This window comes from Oncorhynchus nerka, unplaced genomic scaffold, assembly GCF_034236695.1.
Source record: "Oncorhynchus nerka isolate Pitt River unplaced genomic scaffold, Oner_Uvic_2.0 unplaced_scaffold_727, whole genome shotgun sequence".
NCBI classification, from domain to species: domain Eukaryota; kingdom Metazoa; phylum Chordata; class Actinopteri; order Salmoniformes; family Salmonidae; genus Oncorhynchus; species Oncorhynchus nerka.
In genome coordinates, this window is record NW_027040463.1 from 315,327 (window position 1) to 328,966 (window position 13,640).

Genomic DNA, 13,640 nt, shown 5'->3' on the forward strand with positions numbered 1-13,640 from the left:
ATAGTGTGGTTCATGCTTCATGTTGAACTCCCTAAGAAGGGTTCATGCTTCATGTTGAACTCCCTAAGAAGGGTTCATGTGTAGTGTGGTTCATGCTTCATGTTGAACTCCCTAAGAAGGGTTCATGTGTAGTGTGGTTCATGCTTCATGTTGAATTCCCTAAGAAGGGTTCATGTGTAGTGTGGTTCATGCTTCATGTTTTGTTGAACTCCCTAAGAAGGGTTCATGTGTAGTGTGGTTCATGCTTCATGTTGTGTTGAACTCCCTAAGAAGGGTTCATGTGTAGTGTGGTTCATGCTTCATGTTGAACTCCCATGTTGAACTCCTAAGAAGGGTTCATGTGCTTCATGCTTCATGTTTGGTTCATGCTTCATGTTGAACTCCCTAAGAAGGGTTCATGTGTAGTGTGGTCCATGCTTCATGTTGAACTCCCTAATAAGGGTTCATGTATAGTGTGGTTCATGCTTCATGTTGTGTTGAACTCCCTAAGAGGGGTTCATGTATAGTGTGGTTCATGCTTCATGTTGAACTCCCTAAGAAGGGTTCATGTATAGTGTGGTTCATGCTTCATGTTGAACTCCCTAAGAAGGGTTCATGTATAGTGTGGTTCATGCTTCATGTTGAACTCCCTAAGAAGGGGTTCATGTTGAACTCCTAAGAAGGGTTCATGTATGTTCATGCTTCATGTTGAACTCCCTAAGAAGGGTTCATGTATAGTGTGGTTCATGCTTCATGTTGAACTCCCTAAGAAGAAGGGTTCATGTATAGTGTGGGTCATGCTTCATGTTGAACTCCCTAAGAAGGGTTCATGTGTAGTGTGGTTCATGTCGTGATGAACCTAAACTCACAGGATGTAGGTGATGACTCCTATGAACTCCACATATCTGCCTCCAGTCCCAGCGGTTCATGTATAGTGTGGTAGTTCACTATCTCTGGGGCTGAAACAGACATGGTTGACCAATCAGCAGAACACTGCACTAAATGCATCACTATCATCTGAAACAGACTGACCAATCAGCAGGCACTAAATGCATCACCATCTCTGGGGCTGAAACAGACAGGTTGACCAATCAGCAGAACACTGCACTGAATGCATCACTATCTCTGGGGCTGAAACAGACAGGTTGACCAATCAGCAGAACACTGCACTGAATGCATCACTATCTCTGGGGCTGAAACAGACAGGTTGACCAATCAGAAGAACACTGCACTAAATGCATCAGAAATAGAAAAGGGAAGTGGGTCAAAACAGTGTATTTTCTGTTATTATCTTGAATGTGTCAATAACAGACAGAAGGTCACTAGAAGACTGAATGTGTCCATAACAGACAGAAGGTCACTAGAAGACTGAATGAATGATAGAAAGTAGTATTTACATCAAACCAATGCATTTCCTGTTGATACCTGAGATTTGTCAGGGTCTCATCAACACATTGTACTCATGAACACATGAACACATCAACACATGGACACATGGACACATCAACACAGGGTCTCATGAACACTCGAACTGGACAAAGATTTTCTTTATTTAACAAGCCCCTGGACTCCGAAGGATACACTGCTTTCTCGAGACCAGGCTCAAATCCCCGTCATTCGCGTTAAGAAAAGACAGAGGAAAAGGGGGCGGAGGTTGGGGTGCTTTGGGAGAATTCGTAGGCGAGTGAGTAAACCACCACTACCATCTGTTCTACTGGCCAACGTGCAGTCACTGGAGAATAAACTGGATGATCTACGAGTAAGATTATCCTACCAACGGAACATTAGGAACTGTAATATCTTATGTTTCACCGAGTCGTGGCTGAACGATGACACGGATAATATAAAGCTGGCTGGGTTTTGGCTAGACAGAGCAAGACGAGAGGCGCGGGGGGGTCTATTTGTCAATAACAGCTGGTGTGCGATGTCTAACATTAAAGAAGTCTCAAGGTTATGCTCGCCTGAGGTAGAGTACCTCATGATAAGCTGTAGACCACACTATCTACCAAGAGAGTTCTCATCTATATTATTCGTAGCTGTCTATTTAACACCACAAACCGATGCTGGCACTCAGACCGCACTCAAACTTAAAACTTAAATCTGGAAACTTAAATCTGTTATACCTCATTTCTACCAGCATGTCACGGGAGGGACAAAACTCTAGACCTCCTTTACTCCACACACAGAAACATGTACAAAACTCTCCCTAGCCCTCCATTTGGCAAATCTGACCATAATTCTATCCTCCTGATTCCTGCTTACTAGCAAAAACTGAAGCAGGAAGTACAAGTGACTCTCTCAATACGGAAGTGGTCAGATGACGTGGATGCTACACTACAGGACTGTTTTGCAGCACAGACTGGAATATGTTCCAGGATTCATCCCTTGGCATTGAGGATTATACCACCTCAGTAACCGATTTCATCAATAAGTGCATCGTCGTCCCCACAGTGAGCGTACGTACCCAACCAGATGCCATGGATTACAGGCAACATCTGCATCGAGCTAAAGGCTAGAGTTGCCGCTTTCAAGGAGTGGGACACTAATCCTAAGAAATCCTGCTAAACGGGCAAAGCATCAAGACAGGACTAAGATTGAATCCTACTACACCGGCTCTGACGCTCGTCGGATGTGGCAGGGCTTGCAAACTATTACAAAGAGAAACCCAGCCGCGAGCTGCCAAGTGACGTGAGCCTACCAGACAAGCTAAATGCCTTTTATGCTCGCTTCGAGGCAAGCAACACTGAAGCATGAGAGCACAAGCTGTTTCTGGATGACTGTGTGATCAAGCTCTCCATAGCCAATGTGGGTAGGAGAGTGATGGAGTACTGCATCAGATGACCTGGCCTCCACAATCACCCGACCTCAACCCAATTGAGATGGTTTGGGATGAGTTGGACCGCAGAGTGAAGGAAAAGCAGCCCACAGGTGCTCAGCATATGTGGGAACTCCTTCAAGACGGTTGGAAAAGCATTCCAGGTCAAGCTGGTTGAGAGAATGCCAAGAGTGTACAAAGCTGTAATCAAGGCAAAGGGTGGCTACTTTGAAGAATCTAAAATATAAAAAATATTTTGATTTTTTTTTTTAAACACTTTTTTTGGTTACTAAATGATTTCCTATGTGTTAATTCATAGTTTTGATGTCTTCACTATTATTCTACAAATGTATAAAATGGTACAAATAAAGGAAAAACCTTGAAGGAGTCGGTGTGTCCAAACATTTGACTGGTACATGTTTCAAGCAGACCACCATAGTCCCTGTGAAGGTAACCTGACTAAATGATTACCACCTCGTATCACTCACGTCGGTATATAGCCTCGCTATTGTTATTTTATTGTGTTACTTTTTTATTTTACTTTAGTTTATTTATTTAGTAAATATCTTCTTAACTCTATTTCTTGAACCTTGTAGGTTAAGGGCTTGTAAAGTAAACATTTCACTGTGAGGTCTACTACACCTGTTATATTCAGCATTTCACTGTAAGGTCTACTACACCTGTTGTATTCAGCATTTCACTGTGAGGTCTACTACACCTGTTGTATTCAGCATTTCACTGTGAGGTCTACTACACCTGTTGTATTCAGCATTCCACTGTGAGGTCTACTACACCTGTTGTATTCAGCATTTCACTGTGAGGTCTACTACACCTGTTGTATTCAGCATTTCACTGTGAGGTCTACTACACCTGTTGTATTCAGCATTTCACTGTAAGGTCTACTACACCTGTTGTATTCAGCATTTCACTGTGAGGTCTACTACACCTGTTGTATTCAGTATTTCACTGTAAGGTCTACTACACCTGTTGTATTCAGCATTCCACTGTGAGGTCTACTACACCTGTTATATTCAGCATTTCACTGTAAGGTCTACTACACCTGTTGTATTCAGCATTTCACTGTGAGGTCTACTACACCTGTTGTATTCAGCATTTCACTGTGAGGTCTACTACATCTGTTGTATTCAGCATTTCACTGTAAGGTCTACTACACCTGTTGTATTCAGCATTTCACTGTGAGGTCTACTACACCTGTTGTATTCAGCATTTCACTGTAAGGTCTACTACACCTGTTATATTCAGCATTTCACTGTGAGGTCTACTACACCTGTTATATTCAGCATTTCACTGTGAGGTCTACTACACCTGTTGTATTCAGCATTTCACTGTAAGGTTTACTACACCTGTTGTATTCAGCATTTCACTGTAAGGTCTACTACACCTGTTGTATTCAGCATTTCACTGTGAGGTCTACTACACCTGTTGTATTCAGCATTTCACTGTGAGGTCTACTACACCTGTTGTATTCAGCATTTCACTGTAAGGTTTACTACACCTGTTGTATTCAGCATTTCACTGTAAGGTCTACTACACCTGTTGTATTCAGCATTTCACTGTAAGGTTTACTACACCTGTTGTATTCAGCATTTCACTGTAAGGTCTACTACACCTGTTGTATTCAGCATTTCACTGTGAGGTCTACTACACCTGTTGTATTCAGCATTTCACTGTGAGGTCTACTACACCTGTTGTATTCAGCATTTCACTGTAAGGTTTACTACACCTGTTGTATTCAGCATTTCACTGTAAGGTTTACTACACCTGTTGTATTCAGCATTTCACTGTAAGGTCTACTACACCTGTTGTATTCAGCATTTCACTGTGAGGTCTACTACACCTGTTGTATTCAGCATTTCACTGTGAGGTCTACTACACCTGTTGTATTCAGCATTTCACTGTAAGGTTTACTACACCTGTTGTATTCAGCATTTCACTGTGAGGTCTACTACACCCGTTGTATTCAGCATTTCACTGTAAGGTCTACTACACCTGTTATATTCAGCATTTCACTGTGAGGTCTACTACACATGTTATATTCAGCATTTCACTGTAAGGTCTACTACACCTGTTATATTCAGCATTTCACTGTGAGGTCTACTACACCTGTTATATTCAGCATTTCACTGTGAGGTCTACTACACCTGTTGTATTCAGCATTTCACTGTAAGGTCTACTACACCTGTTGTATTCAGCATTTCACTGTAAGGTCTACTACACCTGTTGTATTCAGCATTTCACTGTGAGGTCTACTACACCTGTTGTATTCAGCATTTCACTGTGAGGTCTACTACACCTGTTGTATTCAGCATTTCACTGTAAGGTTTACTACACCTGTTGTATTCAGCATTTCACTGTAAGGTCTACTACACCTGTTGTATTCAGCATTTCACTGTAAGGTTTACTACACCTGTTGTATTCAGCATTTCACTGTAAGGTCTACTACACCTGTTGTATTCAGCATTTCACTGTGAGGTCTACTACACCTGTTGTATTCAGCATTTCACTGTGAGGTCTATGTTACACCTGTTGTATTCAGCATTTCACTGTAAGGTTTACTACACCTGTTGTATTCAGCATTTCACTGTAAGGTCTACTACACCTGTTGTATTCAGCATTTCACTGTAAGGTTTACTACACCTGTTGTATTCAGCATTTCACTGTAAGGTCTACTACACCTGTTGTATTCAGCATTTCACTGTGAGGTCTACTACACCTGTTGTATTCAGCATTTCACTGTGAGGTCTACTACACCTGTTGTATTCAGCATTTCACTGTGAGGTCTACTACACCTGTTGTATTCAGCATTTCACTGTAAGGTCTACTACACCTGTTGTATTCAGCATTTCACTGTGAGGTCTACTACACCTGTTGTATTCAGCATTTCACTGTGAGGTCTACTACACCTGTTGTATTCAGCATTTCACTGTGAGGTCTACTACACCTGTTTTATTCAGCATTTCACTGTGAGGTCTACTACACCCGTTGTATTCAGCATTTCACTGTGAGGTCTACTACACCTGTTGTATTCAGCATTTCACTGTGAGGTCTACTACACCTGTTATATTCAGCATTTCACTGTAAGGTCTACTACACCTGTTATATTCAGCATTTCACTGTGAGGTCTACTACACCTGTTATATTCAGCATTTCACTGTAAGGTCTACTACACCTGTTATATTCAGCATTTCACTGTGAGGTCTACTACACCTGTTATATTCAGCATTTCACTGTGAGGTCTACTACACCTGTTGTATTCAGCATTTCACTGTAAGGTCTACTACACCTGTTGTATTCAGCATTTCACTGTGAGGTCTACTACACCCGTTGTATTCAGCATTTCACTGTAAGGTCTACTACACCTGTTGTATTCAGCATTTCACTGTGAGGTCTACTACACCTGTTATATTCAGCATTTCACTGTGAGGTCTACTACACCTGTTTTATTCAGCATTTCACTGTAAGGTCTACTACACCTGTTGTATTCAGCATTTCACTGTAAGGTCTACTACACCTGTTGTATTCAGCATTTCACTGTAAGGTCTACTACACCTGTTGTATTCAGCATTTCACTGTAAGGTCTACTACACCTGTTATATTCAGCATTTCACTGTTAGGTCTACTACACCTGTTGTATTCATCATTTCACTGTGAGGTCTACTACACCTGTTGTATTCAGCATTTCACTGTGAGGTCTACTACACCTGTTGTATTCAGCATTTCACTGTAAGGTCTATTACACCTGTTGTATTCATAATTTCACTGTCAGGTCTACTACACCTGTTGTATTCAGCATTTCACTGTAAGTTCTACTACACCTGTTGTATTCAGCATTTCACTGTAAGGTCTACTACACCTGTTGTATTCAGCATTTCACTGTAAGGTCTACTACACCTGTTGTATTCAGCATTTCACTGTAAGGTCTACTACACCTGTTTTATTCAGCATTTCACTGTGAGGTCTACTACACCTGTTGTATTCAGCATTTCACTGTAAGGTCTACTACACCTGTTGTATTCAGCATTTCACTGTAAGGTCTACTACACCTGTTTTATTCAGCATTTCACTGTGAGGTCTACTACACCTGTTGTATTCAGCATTTCACTGTAAGGTCTACTACACCTGTTGTATTCAGCATTTCACTGTCAGGTCTACTACACCTGTTGTATTCAGCATTTCACTGTAAGGTCTACTACACCTGTTGTATTCAGCATTTCACTGTGAGGTCTACTACACCTGTTGTATTCAGCATTTCACTGTGAGGTCTACTACACCTGTTGTATTCAGCATTTCACTGTGAGGTCTACTACACCTGTTGTATTCAGCATTTCACTGTAAGGTCTACTACACCTGTTGTATTCAGCATTTCACTGTGAGGTCTACTACACCTGTTGTATTCAGCATTTCACTGTGAGGTCTACTACACCTGTTGTATTCAGCATTTCACTGTGAGGTCTACTACACCTGTTTTATTCAGCATTTCACTGTGAGGTCTACTACACCCGTTGTATTCAGCATTTCACTGTGAGGTCTACTACACCCGTTGTATTCAGCATTTCACTGTAAGGTCTACTACACCTGTTATATTCAGCATTTCACTGTGAGGTCTACTACACCTGTTATATTCAGCATTTCACTGTAAGGTCTACTACACCTGTTATATTCAGCATTTCACTGTGAGGTCTACTACACCTGTTATATTCAGCATTTCACTGTGAGGTCTACTACACCTGTTGTATTCAGCATTTCACTGTAAGGTCTACTACACCTGTTGTATTCAGCATTTCACTGTGAGGTCTACTACACCCGTTGTATTCAGCATTTCACTGTAAGGTCTACTACACCTGTTGTATTCAGCATTTCACTGTGAGGTCTACTACACCTGTTATATTCAGCATTTCACTGTGAGGTCTACTACACCTGTTTTATTCAGCATTTCACTGTAAGGTCTACTACACCTGTTGTATTCAGCATTTCACTGTAAGGTCTACTACACCTGTTGTATTCAGCATTTCACTGTAAGGTCTACTACACCTGTTGTATTCAGCATTTCACTGTGAGGTCTACTACACCTGTTGTATTCAGCATTTCACTGTAAGGTCTATTACACCTGTTGTATTCATAATTTCACTGTCAGGTCTACTACACCTGTTGTATTCAGCATTTCACTGTAAGGTCTACTACACCTGTTGTATTCAGCATTTCACTGTAAGGTCTACTACACCTGTTGTATTCAGCATTTCACTGTAAGGTCTACTACACCTGTTGTATTCAGCATTTCACTGTAAGGTCTACTACACCTGTTTTATTCAGCATTTCACTGTGAGGTCTACTACACCTGTTGTATTCAGCATTTCACTGTAAGGTCTACTACACCTGTTGTATTCAGCATTTCACTGTAAGGTCTACTACACCTGTTTTATTCAGCATTTCACTGTGAGGTCTACTACACCTGTTGTATTCAGCATTTCACTGTAAGGTCTACTACACCTGTTGTATTCAGCATTTCACTGTGAGGTCTACTACACCTGTTGTATTCAGCATTTCACTGTAAGGTCTACTACACCTGTTGTATTCAGCATTTCACTGTGAGGTCTACTACACCTGTTGTATTCAGCATTTCACTGTAAGGTCTACTACACCTGTTGTATTCAGCATTTCACTGTAAGGTCTACTACACCTGTTTTATTCAGCATTTCACTGTGAGGTCTACTACACCTGTTGTATTCAGCATTTCACTGTAAGGTCTACTACACCTGTTGTATTCAGCATTTCACTGTAAGGTCTACTACACCTGTTTTATTCAGCATTTCACTGTAAGGTCTACTACACCTGTTGTATTCAGCATTTCACTGTGAGGTCTACTACACCTGTTGTATTCAGCATTTCACTGTAAGGTCTACTACACCTGTTGTATTCAGCATTTCACTGTAAGGTCTACTACACCTGTTTTATTCAACATTTCACTGTGAGGTCTACTACACCTGTTGTATTCAGCATTTCACTGTAAGGTCTACTACACCTGTTGTATTCAGCATTTCACTGTGAGGTCTACTACACCTGTTTTATTCAGCATTTCACTGTGAGGTCTACTACACCTGTTGTATTCAGCATTTCACTGTAAGGTCTACTACACCTGTTGTATTCAGCATTTCACTGTGAGGTCTACTACACCCGTTGTATTCAGCATTTCACTGTAAGGTCTACTACACCTGTTGTATTCATAATTTCACTGTCAGGTCTACTACACCTGTTGTATTCATCATTTCACTGTAAGGTCTACTTTAAAATTAAAAATTTCATTTAACCTTTATTTTACTAGGCAAGTCAGTTAAGAACAAATTCTTATTTTCAAAGACGGCCTAGGAACAGTGGGTTAACTGCCTGTTCAGGGCAGAATGACAGATTTGTACCTTTTCACCAGGTCAGGGTTTGAACTTGCAACCTTCCGGTTACTAGTCCAACGCTCTAACCACTAGGCTACCCTGGCGACCCTCCACTCTAACCACTAGGCTACCCTGGCGACCCTCCACTCTAACCACTAGGCTACCCTGCCTCCCCTCCACTCTAACCACTAGGCTACCCTGCCGCCCCTCCACTCTAACCACTAGGCCACCCTGGCGACCCTCCACTCTAACCACTAGGCTACCCTGGCGACCCTCCACTCTAACCACTAGGCTATCCTGGCGACCCTCCACTCTAACCACTAGGCTACCCTGGCGACCCTCCACTCTAACCACTAGGCTACCCTGGCGACCCTCCACTCTAACCACTAGGCTACCCTGGCGACCCTACTACACCTGTTGTATTCAGCACATGTGACTAACATTTGATTTTACATTGATAATGTAGTTATTCATGTGTTGTAGTCTACTTATGGCATGTTTATGTGAGTCGGTCTCAAGACTGAAATCTGTCGTTCTGCCCCCTGAACAGGCACTTAAACCACTGTTCCGAGGCCGTCATTGAAAATAAGAATTTGTTCTTAACTAACTTGCCAAGTTAAATAAAGGAAAACTTTTTTTTTTTAAACTTACCCACAAATTCAGGAGTCCCAAAAATGTTTTTAAACTCTGCCCCCGCCTCGATTTTGTGAGCGAGTCCGAAATCGATTAGTTTGATTCTTGGCAATGGCACGTTCTTGTCCAACAGCATGATGTTTTCAGGCTGAAAAACAGAAAGAGAGTGAAGGGATTTTCTGAGAGAGCATTTCGGATCATTAGTGTGCATGAGTTTACTGGGTCTGTTCCAGTCCTGTCTCCTTAGGTTAAAAAGATCAGAAAATAAACCCTGTCAACCCAACGTCAGATAAACCCAACGTCAGATAAACCCTGTCAACCCAACGTCAGATAAACCCAACGTCAGATAAACCCTGTCAACCCAACGTCAGACAAACAACCCAACCAGATCAAAAACAGATAAACCAACGTCAGACAAACCCAACGTCAGATAAATCCAACGTCAGACAACAATGGTGGAACAAACTCCTCACGACGCCAGGACAGCGGAGTCAATCACCACCTTCCAGAGACACCTGAAACCCCACCTCTTTAAGGAATACCTAGGATAGGATAAAGTAATCCTTCTCACCCCCTTAAAAGATTTAGATGCACTATTGTGAAGTGGCTGCTCCACTGGATGTCATAAGGTGAATGCCAATTTGTAAGTCGCTCTGGATAAGAACTAAATGACTTAAATGTAATGTAATGTAAATGTAGACAAAAACGTCAGACAAACCCAACGTCAGATTTAACGTCAGATAAACCCCGTCAAACCCAACGTCACATCAGATCACAAACCACGTCAGATAAACCAACATCAGACCCCTGTCAACCCAACCAGATAAACCAACATCAGATAAACCCAACGCCAGATAAACCCAACATCAGATAAACCTAACATCAGATAGACCTGTCCAACCTAACGCCAGATAAACCCTGTCAACCAACGCCAGATCAAACCCAACATCAGATAAACCCAACCCAGATTCAAACTGTAACAAGATTCAGATAAACCCAACATCAGATAGACCCTGTCCAACCCAGATAAACGTCAGATAAACCCTGTCAAACCAAACCCAACGTCAGATAAACCCTGTCAACCCAACTTCAGATAAACCCTGTCAAACCAAACGCCAGATAAACCCTGTCATCAGATAAACCCAACGTCAGATAGACCCTGTCAAACCCAACCAGATAAACCCTGTCAACCCAACATCAGATAAACCCCAGATCAAACCCAACGCCAGATAAACCCAACATCAGATAAACCCTGTCAAAACCCAACGTCAGATAAACCCAACATCAGATAGACCCTGTCCAACCCAACGTCAGATAAACCCTGTCAACCCAACGTCAGATAAACCAACGCCAGATAAACCCTGTCAGATAAACCCAACATCAGATAAACCCAACATCAGATAAACCCAACGTCAGATAAACCCTGTCAAACCCAGATAAAACGTCAGATAAACCCTGTCAACCCAACGTCAGATAAACCCAACGTCAGATAGACCCTGTCCAACCCAACGTCAGATAAACCCTGTCAACCCAACATCAGATAAACCCAACATCAGATAAACCCAACGTCAGATAGACCCTGTCCAACCCAACGTCAGATAAACCCTGTCAACCCAACATCAGATAAACCCAACGTCAGATAAACCCAACGCCAGATAGACCCTGTCCAACCCAACATTGGATAAACCCTGTCAAACCCAACGTCAGATAAACCCTGTCAACCCAACGTCAGATAAACCCTGTCCAACCCAACGTGGATGTGAAAAAGTGCACTGTCAGAGGGCTTAAACGTGTTGAAAGAGTAGTCCAGCCTTATTAAATGGATGTCCTGTCCTATTCTGCAGGGCTACTCCTCTCCTCCTGTTTCCTGCTTCTGGGTGACACCTTTGAAACAAACCCAAAAGGTCAAACGTTGCACTCCGACCTTCTATCACCGTGACCGTACTGTGTAAACCCTGACTTTGGCATTGCCAGCCGGCTGTGGTGTAAAGGAGCCTTCCTATGGACCCCTGGACTTTACCTCAGTCTGTACAGCCTGCATCCCAAATGTCACCCGTCTGCTCTCCCTCCATCTTCCCCTGGACTTCATATTTACCTCAGTCTGTACAGCCTGAATCCCAAATGTCACCCATCTCCTCCTCCCTCTCCCTCCCCTCTCTCTCTCCCCCTTCCTCCTCTGTCTCTTTCGTCTCCCTCTCCTCTCTTTTGTCTCTCCCTCTCCCGTCTCTTTTGTCCCTCACTCCCCTCTCTTTTGTCTCTCCCTCCCCTCTTTTGCCTCTCCCTCCCCTCTCTTTTGTCTCTCCCTCCCCTCCTTTTTGTCTCTCCCTCCCCTCTCTTTTGTCTCTCCGTCTCCTCTCTTTTGTCTCTCTCCTCTCCCTCTCTCTTTTGTCTCTCCCTCCCCTCTCTTTTGTCTCTCCCTAAACCCTCGCTTTTGTCTCTCCCTCCCCTCTCTTTTGTCTCTTTGTCTTTTGTCTCTCCCTCCCCTCTCTTTTGTCTCTCCCCCCCCTCTTTTGTCTCTCCCTCCATGTCTCTTTTGTCTCTCCCTCCCATGTCTCTTTTGTCTGTCCCTCCCTCTCTTTTGTCTGCCCCCTCTTTTTTCATCTCCCCTTCCCTCCCCCGTCTCTTTCTGTCTCCTCCTCCTTCTCCTGTCTCTTTTGTCTCCTCCTCCCTCTCCCCTGTCTCTTTCGTCTCCTCCTCCTTCTCCTGTCTCTTTCGTCTCCTCCTCCTTCTCCTGTCTCTTTTGTCTCCCCTCCCTCTTCCCTGTCTCTTTAGTCTTCTCCTCCTCTCTCCCTGTCTCTTTCGTCTTCTCCTCCTCCCTCTCCCATCTCTTTCGTCTCCCCCTCCCTCTCCCATCTCTTTCGTCTCCTCCTCCCTCCCGTCTCTTTGTCTCCTCCTCCCTCTCCCGTCTCTTTCGTCTCCTCCTCCCTCTCCCCTGTGTCTTTCGTCTCCTCCTCCCTCTCCCCTGTCTCTTTCGTCTCCTCCTGCCTCTCCTGTCTCTTTCGTCTCCTCCTCCCTCTCACGTCTCTTTCGTCTCTCAACTCCTCCCTCTCGCGTCTCTTTTGTCTCCTCCTCCTCTCGCGTCTCTTTTGGCTCCTCCTCCATCTCCCCTGTCTCTTTGTCTCCTCCTCCCTCTCCCCCTCTTTTGTCTCCTCCTCCCTCTCCCCTGTCTCCTCCTCCCTCCCCTGTCTCTTTCGTCTCCTCCTCCCTCTCCCTGTCTCTTGTCTCCTCCTCCCCTCTCCCATCTCTTTGTCTCCTCCTCCCTCTCCCATCACTTTGTCTCCTCCTCCCTCTCGCGTCTCTTTTGGCTCCTCCTCCATCTCCCCTGTCTCTTTTGTCTCCTCCTCCCTCTCCCCTGTCTCCTCCTCCCTCTCCCCTGTCTCTTTCGTCTCCTCCTCCCTCTCCCATCTCTTTCGTCTCCTCCTCCCTCTCCCATCTCTTTCGTCTCCTCCTCCCTCTCCCATCTCTTTCGTCTCCTCCTCCCTCTCCCATCTCCTCTCCTCCTCCCTCGCGTCTCTTTTGGCTCCTCCTCCATCTCCCCTGTCTCTTTCGTCTCCTCCTCCCTCTCCCATCTCTTTCGTCTCCTCCTCCCTCCCCGTCTCTCCCGTCTCCCCCTCCCCCAGTCTTCCTGTGGTGAGACCCCAGCAAGCCTCTCTGTCAACGCCGGGAAGGACTACACCCTTATTGAACCCTTTTCCCATACCTGACACAGCACTTTCTCTCTCCCTCTCCCCTCCTCCTCCCCGTCTCTCCCGTCTCCCCCTCCTCCTCCCCGTCTCTCCCCTCTCCCCTGTCTCCCTCTCTCCCTGTCT

The 13,640-nt window shown here is 44.1% G+C and overlaps 1 pseudogene; it reads right to left on the bottom strand.

Annotated features, from left to right (window-relative positions):
• The window catches only part of LOC115115850 (death-associated protein kinase 3-like), a 55,591-nt pseudogene that overhangs the window by 10,237 nt on the left and 31,714 nt on the right, over window positions 1-13,640 (bottom strand).